General features: G+C 56.9%; 1 protein-coding gene across 1 annotated transcript in view; it reads right to left on the bottom strand.

Moving 5' to 3' along the window:
• ARHGEF17 (Rho guanine nucleotide exchange factor 17) overlaps positions 1-14,228 on the bottom strand; it is a gene marked incomplete at its 5' end in the record, with an annotated part of 30,569 nt that overhangs the window by 12,008 nt on the left and 4,333 nt on the right. The window lies entirely within an intron of this gene.

Here is a 14,228-nt window from a genome sequence, read left to right as displayed (position 1 = left end):
ACTGTGTCCTCCCCAGTGGGGACACGAGGGCTGTGACACTGCAGCCACAGGAAGAAATTTGTGCCCAACCATCCTCACCACACATAGAGGCTCCATGTCCCTGGCGGTCCCCAGAGAGCGAAGGGCAGGGATCCTGGCCAGATCCTGCTCCGTGCTCGAGGACAGAGCCGTGCCTCAGTTTCCCTGCTCCCCAGCAGGCTGATGATGGAGCCAAGCACGGAGCAAACTGTCGCCTAAASGCAAATATTGGTGACGGGTCCAAGTCTCTCCAGGGAATCAGGAAACCATGGTGATATTGGAGTCCTCAGGGACACCAGCTGACACCTCCCCACTGGGTTAGAAGGTTCATGAACACTCTCACTGTTGATTAATCTGTTGTAATTATGGGCTGAAGGGCACTTACTGGAGGATGGAGTTTAGGGGTACCTGACCCCTCACCGTGCCTCAGTTTCTCCAGCCTGTAGCTCCCTGCTGCTCCTGTTTTTCTCGGGAGCCATCCCAAGACAAAGGGTCAGACCCAGGAGCTGAACGGGCTCAGCACCWCACGCTGCACCAGCAGCTGGGGATGTGCAGCAGCGGGGAGGTGCAGGATGAGGCCCGGCTGGTGGCAAGGGGATTGTTCCCACCGTTACAGCACCGGTGTTATCCCGGCAGGGGAGAATTCCCACCGGGATGAGAAGGAGCTGGGGTAAGGCACCATCCCAGCAGGGCGAAGCGATCGGTGGGCAAAGGCAGGACGAGCCCCACTGCATTCCTGATCCCAGCAGAGCTTCGCCCCTGGGGGGCTGACGATGTTTCAGCCTCCATCTGCTCTCCCTGGGGACGCCTCCGCCTCCCTCGGGCTCATCCTGCCTCCCCCGAGATGCTCAGCACCCCCGGGATCGGCCCATGCCGCCATGGGAATTGGGGTATTTCCCCCCGGTGGTGCAAATCGGCGATCCTCCGGCCCCTCATCACCCGCCCCGTGCGGGAGCATCCCCCYGCTTCCCGCAATCCGGAGAATCCCGGGGGTGTGGAGCCGAGGATGAGGATGGAGGCACGGTTGCCACGGCAATCGCGGCGCAGACCCCACAGGTGCCGGGCTCCGCACACGTGTCCAAACATGACGCATCCGCGCACCCCCACCCCACCCCCGCATCCCACCCGTGCCCCCCGGCCCGTCCCCGGGGCCCCTTTTGCCATCACCTCGGTGCCACCACGGCCGCCGCAGCCCTTGTCGGGCAGCTCCTCGGCCGCCCCGCTGAGCCCGGAGGTGGCGAAGGCCGCGTCGATGCCGTCCCCGATGTCTCGCATGTCCTCCAGCGCGATGGTGAACTGCGCCAGAGTCCTCACCATCTGCAGCATGCGGGTCCCGGGGGTCGGTCCGTCCCACGCGGCCCAAGGAATCGCGCAGAAATCCCCTCTCTATCGCTCTGTCTCTATCCCCAGGTGTCCGCCCGAGCCGGAACGCTGCGCCGGGATGCGGCGGGGAGGGGAATAAAGGCGAGGMGCTATTTATATCGCCGGGCTTCGCTGTGGATGTGCAACTACGGGGATGTATGAAAAGCCCTCCCGCAGAGCGGCTGCGGGGTGCGAGGCTGCGCCTGCGTCCGCGGCCACGCCAGGGTCCCCGGCCCCCGGAGCTGCCCAGCACGGGCGGGAGCAGCGGCGGAGGCAGAGCCGTGCCCACACAGACACAGATCCCGATCCTGCCGGGGGATGCTGCTGGAAAGGCTTTGCCCGGGGAGGATGCTGGGGGTGGGGTGGGGGGAGATGATGCTTTCCTGGGCGTGTGATTTTTGGGGAAAGGGGGGGGTGCACGGACGGTGTTGGGGCGCTCAGCATCCTGAGGGACTCTATCCCTGGCGATCTGACCTTGCAGACAGGGAAACTGAGGCACAGCCCCTTTTTCCCCAGGGCATCACCACCTCGRCACCCACAGCCCCGCTGGCCGGGTGATGCAGCGTGCCCAGATCTGTTTGTAACGCTCCCCTCCTGCTTCGTTAATTAAATCTAATTAGCCGCTCACCCCGTTTCCACAGCAACGGCGTGCAGCAGGGCTGCATCCTCCCATTGCAGCCAGTAAATTTCCTCTTGGAAACGAGGGTGATGAGCATCCCAGCCCGAGAAGGGTGCGCGGTGGAGAACGGACCACTCGGGGCGTGTAACGAGAGCTGCAGCGGCTGTCAGYGCACCCTGACACTGGGACCAGGGGCAGGGACAGCTCATTGCAGCCAGGTAACGAGGCTGCCAGGCAGCAGCTCCCCCTCCTGCAGCTGCACTGCCCTGCTATCCCGGCTGTTGGAATGCTGACTGATTTGGCGTGCAATCCCAGATCCCTTTAGGTTGCAGTCCTGAGCTCTCCTGGGATTTGATCCCAACTCCATTGCTGTTGTCATCTCAGTTCCCTCTAGGCTGCCATTCTGGACCCATTTTTGTTGCAAGCTTGGATCCATCTGCATTGCAATCCCAGAGCCATCTGGACTGAAATCCCAGACTGTTCYGGGTTCCAGTCCCAGATCCATTCTGGTGGTAATCCCAGACACATTTGGGCTGCAAACCCAAACCCACCTCAGCTGCAATCCTGGGCATATCTGCAATCCAGGATCCATCAGGGATACAGTACTGGGCTCTGCTGGAATCCAAACCCATTTCTGCTGCAGTCCCAGATCCATTTAGGTCCCAATCCCAGAACAAATTGGGTTGCAAATCTAGGTCCATCTGGATTTCAATCCCAGACCCTTCTGCTTGCAGTCTTGGGTGCATTTGGGTTGTAATCCCAAACCGACCTTGTGTGCAATCCCAAATCCACCTGGGATTGCAAATCCGGGCCCAGCTGGGCTGCAACACTCTGTGTTGCAATCTCAGACTCACTTGGTTTGCAATCCTGGACCCATTYSKGTTSCAATTCCAGAACCAAATTTACCTGGCTGTAATCCCAAACCCATTCCTGTTGCAATTCCAGACCCACATGGGTTGCAGATCCACCAGAGATTCAAACCTGTGTCTCACTGCAATCCCCAATCCATCTGGGTAGCAATCCCAATCCCATTCCTTTTTCAATCCCAACCCCATTTCTGTTGCAGTCTCAAACCCAACAGGGAAGCAAACCTGGATCCATCTGCATTGCAATGCCAGATCCATTTGGGCTGCGATACTGGAACCATTCCCGCTGGAATCCTGGGCCCACCTGGGTCACAGTTTTGGACTCGTTTGGGCTGTAACCCCAAATACATCTGGGTTGCAATCCCAACCCCATTCCTCTTGCAAACCCCGGACCCAAGAGGGATGCAAACCTTGGTCCAACTGCATTTCACTCCCAGGTTCATTTGGGTTGCAATCTCTGATCCATCCGGGTTTCATCCCGATCCCATTCCTGCTGCAATCCCAGCCTCACCAGGGATTTAAATCTGGGTCCAATTGCATTGCAGCCCCCAATCCATTCGTTTTGCAATCCCAGTCCCATTCCTCTGGCGATCCCAGCCCCATTCCCGCTGCAGTCCCTGTCYCGGTTCAGCCCCAGCGATGCCCTGACGCTGCCGCGGTGACCCGGCGGCTCCGCCCGCAGCGATGTCCCCACGGGACCGCCCGTCCCCGGGGCGAGCAGGGGATCCCTCTGTCCCGGGAGGCCCCTTCCCGTTCCCCCAACACCTCRCTCGGATCAATCCCTTCATCCAGGGCAGCTCCTCCCCGCGGGAGCGCTGCACGGAGATTCTCCGGGGTCTGAGCGTCTCTCCTGGGGGTTCGGAACTCTCGCTCAGCCCCTCGGGATKTGACACGGGAGGAAGCGCGGCTCGGCAAGGGTTAAGCCCGTCCTGGGTTAAGCCCGGCGSAGGGAGGAAGGAGCCAGGCCGAGCCCCGCGGTGCTGTCGGGGGCCCGGTGGGGGTCACCTCTCCGTCACCCAGGGAAGCCAACTCCGCAGCGATGCCGGCCAGCCCAGCCCGGACCCCCCTGCAGGCGGCCCGCGGCCCACAGGAAATTCCTGGGAGTGTTTGGCCACTCCAGCAGCGCTGCCTATTTTTAGGGCTGTCTAAAATATGAGCCGGTTATTTTTAGCAGCGCGGCCCTTTGTAAACACCTTTAGATTTCCTTTCGGACCGGCCCCTGTTGGTTTTTTTTTTCCCAACCTGGGTGTCTCCTCCCCCAAAACCCCAAACCCTCCTGGGAAAAGCGTGCCAGTTTCTTCGGATGGAGGCAAGGGGCTCATCCCCCATCCCAAAGGTTTGTGCCAGCGTGGCAAAATGCTCCYGAAAACCCATATATGGAGCAGATGCAGCACTAGGGATTTAGGGGTGATTCTGCAGCACCGAGCTGGGATGCCAAAATCACAACCCATGGGAAGGAGGATCCCTCTATCCTCAGAGATCATCCCAAAATTMCCTTTCTGCACCCACAGCACTCAGTGTTTCTCTCTTTCACTGGTGTAATGAACCATGCCAGGGCTCAGCAAGGTTCTGAATGACCTGCAGCAGGGATTTTTTTTCTGCAAGACCTTGTTTTGAGGCAAAAAGAGCCAGATTTAGGGGGGAATGGAGTGGTTTAGACCACTTTGGGAGTGGGATTTGCTGCTGGGGGCTTCCTGCAGCTGCTGGAGGAGGAGCTAACCCTGCCTCAAGCAAAATTATTCCTGCCCCTCCAACACATGCCAGAATTTTAAGAGTAAATAAATACAAGTTGTTTTCCTCTTGTTACAGCTCCTGATGGGAGATTCTCCAGGGTGTCACAGTAGGGTTATTCTAGGTGCTACCTGAATCTTGGCATCTCCTTGGAACCACCAATTCCAGTCTGAAAGAATCTAGAACTTCTGCACCTTTTCTTTCCCTCTATGCTTGTTCCCAGGGTAGATCCCACTAGAGGGAGCTGGGACATAGTGGGAGCCACTGGTCCACGATAAATTCCCGACATTAACAATTTTAACACATCCTCAGCTCTGTTTCTACCAAAATCCTGGAAGAAAAAGGCTTGGAAATAAACTGGACCTGCTTCAATACATCCCAAAGTAATGAGCAAACACCTCTGCAACAAACAGCATCATCCTGGCACGTAAAAATTCCTCATGCAGCCAGAAGAGCCCCCGGCTGGCACCATCTTCCAAAGCAGGATGATGCCATTCCATCCAATCCTGTATTTCCTCAATCATTCAGCCTCTGGCAGAAAATCACTCAGGAAAAAAGTCACATTCTGTCCTCTTGGGGTGCATTAAAGGAGGTCTGATTTGGTTTTGTAGAGCTTTCAAACCCRAGCAGTGGGATCAGTGGTGCTGTGCCCTATATCCCCCTCCTGCCCTCTGGATGGGGCATGGCAGCCACCAAGGAGAGGACCAGCCATCCCTGGGTGCCAATCACCTCAGTTCCAGGGTACCACTTGCCTTTTTGGGGTGCCCCATCCCTGGKCAACAGCCACAGCCATCCCCAGGTACCAACCACCACAAGTCATCTCCTTTCCCAGGTGTGTCACCTCATCCCTGGCTTCCATTCCCTCCCTCCCTGCTGCCAGCCTCTCATCTCTGAACGACAGCCAGCTCACCCCTGGGATCACCAGGACCCATGGGAGCAGGAGCACCCGTGGGAGCAGGAGCACCCATGGGGCCGTGCCGGAGCCCGCCCGACGCCATGCGGGATCACATCCGGGGCTGTGTTCCCTCCCTGCCCAGCCTCTCCCACGGGTCAGGAAAGTCTGAGCAGCTCTGCAAAGAGTAACTTCTTGAAAGGAAACAGGAGCATAAATCAGCAGCTCTGATTCAGCCCTGCTTGGGTTGCTAATAATATTCCCGTGTTTATTCGCAGGCCCGGGGCTGGAGATGTTTGCTTTTCCCTCGGCCCTGGTTTTTCCCAGGCTCCCAGCTCACAGAGGAGCATTGATTTGGTCAGGGATGCTCCCATGGAGAAACCCGGCAGCACCACCGCCTCCAGGATGGGAGGAGGAGGTGGAGGAGGAGCAGGGCAGCTTCAGCCCCACTGCACGGGAATTCAGTAGATTTCCCTTCTTGGGCTTCTGGGCTGCAGTGATTCATCCCGGGAGGACACGGCCTGGCTGCAATTCTGCTTTCAAAGTGTGAGAAGAAAACGGGAATCAAAAATAAAGGAGCCGGGGCAGTTTTAGCAAGGCAGGGTGGAAGGATGCTGGGCATCCCGGGGAGCAGCAGCACTGGGCAGTGGGGAGATGGCAGGGCACTCATTTCCCAAAGCAACAATTCTTCCTCCAAATGCACCGTGGGGCTTTCCCCATGCGTTTTCTGCTTGAAATCGGGGTTTGCACCACCAGCACCCCCCTCTGCCAGAACTGGAGGCTCAGGATTGTGCTGGTGCATCTCCTACACCTTCCCTGCCCTGCTGGCAGCATCCCCGGGATCCCCCTCACTCCGTGCCCCCTCCCCACCCAATCCGAGATGCTCACCCCAATTTAACCCTCCCTGGTCACCATCCATCCCCTGGCACGCTTGCAGAGCCCTTGCAAAAGCAGTGGTCAGGGGCAGAGCTGGGGGCTTGCTGGCCCCCCGTTTGCTGCTGGCCTTTGCCGAGTCCTGGAGCAACTTTCACCAAATATGGAAGGTTTTTTTTGCCTCCAGTTTTCGGCACGCAGGCCACGGCCCAAGAGCGCAGCTTTCCAGATGCTGAGGTCAGCTCGGCTCTTCTTCCCTCCCCCTGCTCCTTCCCTGCTGCCTCCCAGTGGGCTCGGCCCTGCACCCACCGGGACAGGAGTGATTCCACCCCCCTGACTCGCTGGAATCCCTGTATCCCCCACCAGCATCCTCTGCTGTCAGCACAAACCTCACCCCRTATCCCACAGCACCCCAAAAACAATGGGGTTTGGGGATTATTGGGATTTGGGGAAGAAGGAAACCATGGAGAAGGGTGCCTGATGCTGGCTGTGCTTGGCACTGCTGTTGGATGCCAACCTGGCACAGGTGGGTGGGAGGGCCCCTGGGTGCCTGGGGGAATGGGACCAGAAGCGCTAGAATGGCTGGGAGGGAGCCAGCCTGGCACACAGGGAGCGATGGGCACCAGGAGCTGACRGGGATCCAGGAGCTGAGGGGGATYCAGGTCTCTGTGGGGAGGACAATTCCAAACATACCCGAAGCCAAGGTACCCAGGAGTCACAGGGCACCAGAGATGATGGATGATTGGGAGCTACCCTGGAGTCCATGGGCACCCAGGAGCTGATGGGCACTCCCTGGGCACCCAGGAGTTGATGGATGATCAGGATCCAGCAGAGACTCTGAGCACCCATGAATCCCAAGGAGCTGAAGGACACCCAGGAGCCATCAAACATTCACAGGCTCATGGGCTTCCAGAAGCCGTGGGCACCTAGGAGCTGATGGGCACTCCCTGGGCACCCAGGAGCTGATGGATGGCCAGCATCCAGCAGGTACCCAGGAGTCCATGGGCACCCATGGCCAGTGGGGGCACCCAGAGCGGATGGGGATGCAGGAGCTGATGGATTCCATGGACACTCACAAACCCATTGGTAATCACAAACCCCACGAGCTGATGGACCCCCAGGAGCCAACCTGCACCAGGAACACCCAGAAATGTCACCCAGCCAGGAGCTGACAGAGGGACTCCTAGGATCAGACTGGTACCAGGAGTCCCTGGGCACCCACAAACCCATGAGTACCCAGAAGCTGATGGAGGAGCCTTGAACATCCCATTCTGCCAGGACTTCTCCTGCCCCTCCTGCCTGGATCCGTGTCCCTGGCAGCCGCTGAGGTACAACCAGGGGCCCTGTCCCCCAGCTGCGCCCCACAGACTGGCAGTGCCCAATGCTCCGTGGGTCCCCTCACTCGGCTGCAAGCAGGACAGCAGCAATCTGGGGAGGGGGGGGACCATAGACCTCGCCAGGAACGCCCACAGCCCACGTCACGTCACAGCCAAGGCGAGAGGTGACAGCTTCCCTGCGCTGTCACTGTCACAGCAGCACCCTGGGGCGGGGGGAGGAACGGGGGGTTCGGCATCCACTGACCTGCGCCAGGTTCGGACGATCGAGGGACGGGCTCCCTCTCCGCTCACCGAGGCTCTGAGCCATCTACATCCCATCTCACCGGGGTTTTGGGCAACCCAAAAGAACCCTAAAGGACCAGACCCGATCCCCTACCGCTAGCGACGGTGTTTCTGCCGAGGGGTCAGGATGAAACTCTTCCAAAAAAAAAAAAAAAGCAAGAAGAAGGATGCCAAATCAGGGCAGGCCGACGAGTCTGCCGCTACTCCAGCTAAAAAAAGCAGGAAACCATATCCCAGGCTCGGAGATGCCAATCTTCCCATGCAAACAACTCCCTTTTTGTTTTTTTTGGAGAGTATCGGAGGGCTYGGGAACAGGCGGTCACAAATAGAACACCACGGCACCACCAAGGAAATGCTCTCCGGCCCCGGGAACCACATGGGGATGCTGGTGTCCCCACAGCAGGATGGTGGCTTCTCCAGGGGGAGCCTGGTGGTGCCATCCCCTCGTCAGGATGGTGACTCCTGCAGGGGGGACCTGGTGGTGGCTGTCCCCTCACTGTGACAGTGACTSCCCCAGAGGAAACCTGGGGTGGATTCACCACAGGCGTCCTTTTCCCAGCACATCCATGCAGAGATGTCCTGCTGGGGCTCACTGCTGTCCTGGATGGCACTTCTGGGGTGGAAGGTGGTGGTGGCCATCCCCTGGCTCCCAAAACAGGGCATGCTCAGGGTCTCTGGGACAACGCAGGACATGGGGGTCACACAAGCCCAACATCTGCTTCCATGAACCCTTACACCGCTCAGATTAAAGGGATTCGACTTAAAAATACCCTCCACAAGGTACAAGGGACAGCCCCCAGSTGCACCCATGAATGGTGGCACGAGGGCAGGAATCAGGCAGGCTGGGAGCGGCCTCCTGTCCCCCGGAAGCTGAGCAGCTCCAATGGGAATTCACACAAAGAGTGAGTTACTGGAATATTTTTACCCAGATGCTGATTTTCGTCCTCCCTGCCACTGGCCGGGCTGCAGTTCCCAAAGAACCAAAAGCAAACACACTATTTTTAGAGAAGAGTTCATTTACTGGAGCCATTCCCTTTSAAATTCCTCACTCATCCTCTCCATGGAAACCAAGGGAGTCCGGAGAAACAGCCCCACCGGGACCAACCATCAGAGCTTTAAAAAGAGCCACGGTGAGGGAGAGGGGGTGGAAGTGGCTGATYTTTCCTCACTGGACACATCCTGGCCTGGGAGCACCACGGTGGAAATGGCCACRTTTTGGTTTTAGTGGGCTCTGCCTGGGCGAGCTGGGCTTGGTGCCTTCAGGAAGAGATTGAAGATAGACCATGCTTTCCGGGAAAATCCTGCCTGCATTGCAGGATGGTGTCTTGGATGTTGGTAGGAATGGGTTGAGAGGGATGGCTGGATGGGAACACAGAGATGGATAGAGATGGATGGAGATGGATGGATGGATGGATGGATGGATGGATGGATGGATGGATGGATGGATGGATCCATGGATGGAAGGATCAGGGATGGATGGATGGATGGATGGATGGATGGATGGATGGATGGATGGATGGATGGATGGATCAGATGTGGATGGATCAGGGATGCATGGATCAGGGATGGATAGGATCCATGGATGGATGGATGGATGGATGGATGGGAGGATGGGAGGATGGGAGTCTCTTCCCCCATTTTTCTGGCATTTCCACCAGCATTTCCACCCCCGTGCTACCTTGCTGCACCTTCGTTTCGTGTGAGGGCACCCCCCTCTCCATCCTGGATTTAGGAGAAGTCCCTGCTGCAGCTCTGAAGCTGTGGGAGCCTYCCCACGGGACGTGCAGTGACCAGGAGAGGGAGCTCAGCAATGAGAGGGAGACCTCAGTACATCACTCTGCTGGACACTCCCATCACCCAGGGATCAATATCCAGGGGAAATCTCCCTCTACGGAGATATCCCTGGGAAAGGCTCTAAATCAGAGAATCACAGAATGGTTTGGACTGAAGAAACCTTAAGCTCATCTTGTTCCAACCTCCTGCCAGGGGAAGGACCAGCAGGGTGATCCAAGGCCCACCCAGTCTGGCCCTGAACACTTCCAAGGATCCAGAACCCTGGCAGCGATGGATTAAGGCTGCAGCAACAAGCCCTGGAAGCACTGAGCTTCCACCCCAGCTGAGCCTGGCAGAAGGAGGACACCTGGAGGTGACCGCTCAGAGAGGCTGCCCTGCTGCTTCCCTGGCAAGAGCAGACAGAAGAACAAGGCCACTCCCTCCCAGGAGCTTTGGAGCTCTGTTCTGGATGTTGTATGGAAAAGCCCAGCATCTGTGCAGGCAGGTGCAGGCAGGGTGCCCAGCAATGCAGAGCCGTGTCTCACGGGGATGTTCAGCCCTGCCCCTTCCCTGTGCATCCRGCTGTGCACCCTGGGAGCAGCCCCTGGATCCACCCCTGCACCATTGCAGGGACATAGGTGACACCAGGTGCTCAGCTCTGCCTGTGCAAACGGGCACGAGAGACCTCTTCATGCACTCCTGAACCTTTAGGAACCCTTGCACCAGCACCAGGGACCTGCTGTGCATCTCTGGGAATACATCCCAGCACCAGGGACCTCTCTGGAAAAACATCCCAGAACCGGGGACCTCCTTGGGAATACATCCCAGAACTGGGGACCTCCCTGGGAATATATCCCAGCACCAGGGAGCTCCAGTGCATCCCTGGGAATGCATCCCAGAACCAGGGAGCTCCCTGGGAATATATCCCAGCACCAGGGAGCTCCATTGCATCCCTGGGAATACATCCCAGAACCAGGGACCTTCCTGGGAAAACATCCCATCCCCTGCAACATCCCTGGGAATATATCCCCAGTACCAGGGACCTCTCTGTGCATCCCTGGGAATACATCCCAGAACCAGGGACCTCCCTGTGCAATCCTGGGAATGTATCTGAGCATGAGGGACCTCCCTGGGAATATAACCCAGCACCAGGGACCTCTCTGTGCATGTCTGGGAATATATCCCAGCACCAGGCACCCCCCTGTGCATCCCTGGAATACATCCCAGCCCCAGGGAGCTGCAGTGCACCCCAGCTCCAGGGCTGTGGGTCTCTCCCCAGGCTGGGAGACGAGCTCCCAACCCCATTCCAGCCTCCCACCCTCTCTGCTGCTCCCAGATCCTGCCAAGAGCCTGAYCTTTGGATCAGGAGCCCCAGTACCAGCTCATCCCAGGCCTCACCCTCTCATTGCACGGCTGGATCCTGCCCCATGCCACCATCACAGGGCTCCAAGGATGCACATCCCATGTGGATCATCCCCACCAGTGCAGCGTGCTGTCTAATTAATTAAAGGCTCTTAATTAAAGCAGGGGGACAATGGACAAAGCAGCCCTGTTCAAAGGTCTGGCAGCGGGAAAGGGAAGGCGCAAAAATGGGAAGAGTTAGGGGGATTTTGGCACTGGGGAAGAGTAAAAATTGGGCAGAGTTTAGGGAACTTTGGCACTGGGAAAAGAAAAGAGGCAAAAATGGGCAGAGTTCAGTGGATTTTGGCACCAGGGAAAGAAAGAGTAAAAAATGGGCAAAGATAAGGGATTTTGACAGTGGGGAASGGAAGAGACAAAAATGAGCAGTGAAGGGGATTTGGGCTGCGTCACCCCCTTGGCCACTGTGCCAGCGATCCCAGGGAAAATCCATGTCACTGACAGGGAGCATCCCTGATCCCACCCATCTTCTCCATCCYACATCCCACATCCCAGCTCTCTGAAGGGCTGGCTGTGTGCCTCAGTTTCCCCCCACTCCAGCATTTCGCTGAGCATGGCAGATCCAGGGAAGCAAGCATTGGTGCAGGGAGAGCAAAGCCRAGATTTGCCCGTTCCCATCTTTCCCCTGCAGCTGCTTTCATCACACATTAAAGCAAAAAAACCCAGAAAGCGAGACAACCCCAGCCACAGCCCCAAACCCCATTTCTATGGGGATTTACAGAACGGGAASGGATAGATAACTGAGTATGAAGATGACAAACTTTAGGAACACAAGGCCAGCGCACGGGTCCAGCATTTGAGTTGTCCCAACAGCGAGGAGGAGCTTCGGGAGGACGCAGGATGAGCTGGGAGGGAGGATATGGCCAGGAGAGGGGGTGGTTTACGCAAGCATCCCTGGGAACGTGACCCCAGCGTTTCCCTCGGGGATCCCCCTCCATCCCCGACATTTCCCTCGGGGATCCCCCTCCATCCCGGTGTTTTTTCCCTCGGGGATGCCCCTCCATCCCGTGGCCTTTCCGGGGTGCAGCAGGTGGGGAAGGCAGCGGCCGGGGTGCCAGGGCCACGTTCCCACGGCTCCCTTGCTCCCCAGAGGTGCTATATTTAAATCAATATTTTCCTGTTTAATCCAACTGCTGYTAAGTCAACAAACACAGCGTGACAGCGAACATACCTCGTTTTCCATCCCTGGATGGATTCAGCCATGGGGGAAAGAGAGACCCAAYGGGGTGTCAGTCTGGTATCCCTCTCATACCTTCACTGAGCAGCAAATGGACCCCAAATCCATCCCAAATGCATCCTAAATGCATCCTGGCTTGGCTGTGTGGGGCTGTTCAGGGGTGTACACACATGTGCTTGTGTGTGCTGCCTGCTCCAGCAGCTTTTGAGGTGCCGGAGGCAGGAAAACGTCTCTGTCAAGAGTTTTGGGGTTTTTTCCTCCCACAGGATCCGCCAGAGTGCTGCTAACGACCCCTGGGGAATGAAAAGCCTGGTGGCCATCATCAGGCACGTGGTGAGGGAGTTCTGCACCCAGCTCCAGCCCCATGGAGAATTTCTGGAAAGCTCCCAACACAAACTGTGCTGCCCCTGAGGGAGAACAGCACGTCACCTCTGTGGGTGGGATGTGCCAGATGCACCTCTGCCAGAGCYACCACCAAACCATGGGAGCCGAGAAAACATCCTGGGGGAAGGRTGCTGCAGGGTTCCTCAACCCCATGAGAAAATCTTGGGGTTGGAAGACTTTGGGAGAGAATATTTTGGGAGAGTGTCACTCCACAGGTGCTAGACYCCATTATTAACCCCTTCCCAGCACAGCCTGCTGGAGATGGGCACCATCTCACCATCACCACTGTGATGTGGGATGGATGCTCCCACCCCACAAAATTCCCACGTGGAATGACCATTTCCCCACACAGACTCCCGATCTTGCAACGCTGGCCCTTTCCATTGAGTTAGGTAGGAGAAAAAACCTAAAAATAAAAAATAAAGCTTATTTCTTCTCTGCTGGTCAGGGAGCTCATAAATCCCTGTTCCCAGCCAGCCATTCCAGGCCAAGTTATATCCGGTCCTCGGTGCTCTCACTTGGAATTAAAGCAACTCCCTCGCAGGGTTCGGTCCCCCTCTGCCCCCCCAGGCCAAGCKGGTGCCATCTGAAATAAAACATCCCAGCTCCGCTATCCAATAAATCAAAAGGAGAAATAAAAATCCTGTTTTCAGTTAGGATATGGCTGGAGCACAAAGAAATCCCAAGGCAGGAGGGAGATTTGAAGATACAGCGGTGGTGTTGGCCTTAAAAGGGAAAATTTGCACCCTCTTCCCCGAGGCTGGAGGGTTCAGGCAAGGTGAGGAGCAGCATCCCCAGGCTCTGCTTCCACAGCATGGCCTGTCCACCTGAGGTGATGCTCAGCCAAACAGGGCCCCCAGTTGGTAAAAAAACACCCCAAAACATCCCAAAGTTGGGATCAGGCCGGGGCTGGGGGCGTATCGGGGTTAGCACAGCATCCCTGATATTTGGGCCATTGGGTACTGGCTCCAGGACACCGCAGGAACCTGCCCGAGTAGGAAATATCTCTTTATAAATCATTAAAATGAGCCATATATTACATAAACGAAACACATTAATTATTTAGAAATGCCACTGGGTGCACTGCCTCATCTTGGGGACCTGCCAAGTCCCCAAGGTGGCACTGGCCAAAGCTCCAGGAGGTTCCTCATTAAGCCATTTTAATTACAACGCTCAATGGTTCCACAGAACAATTCACACAGAGATCGGAGAAGACAAGAAAAACTAAACCTAAACTGGCTCATCAGGCAAAAAATGCTGCCAAATTCACCCAAAATATCCCCAGGGATGTTTTGCACAGCGGCCAAGAGCTCCCTGTTCTCGGCCACCAACGGCTGTTGTCTGGCAGTGGGGATGAAGGGAGCTGGATGGGGAACAGAAATCCCTGGAGAATATCCTGAGGGGGATGATGGATTCTGAGGGAATAACCTGGGGGAATGAGGCTGTGGGGATGATGGATTCTGAGGGAATAACCTGGGGGAATGAGGCTGTGGGG

Source organism: Malurus melanocephalus, unplaced genomic scaffold (assembly GCF_030028575.1).
Source record: "Malurus melanocephalus ecotype Western Australia unplaced genomic scaffold, MMel_1.1 scaffold_89, whole genome shotgun sequence".
In the NCBI taxonomy this organism is placed as follows: Eukaryota; Metazoa; Chordata; class Aves; order Passeriformes; family Maluridae; genus Malurus; species Malurus melanocephalus.
This window is presented reverse-complemented; position numbering and strand designations above follow the sequence as displayed.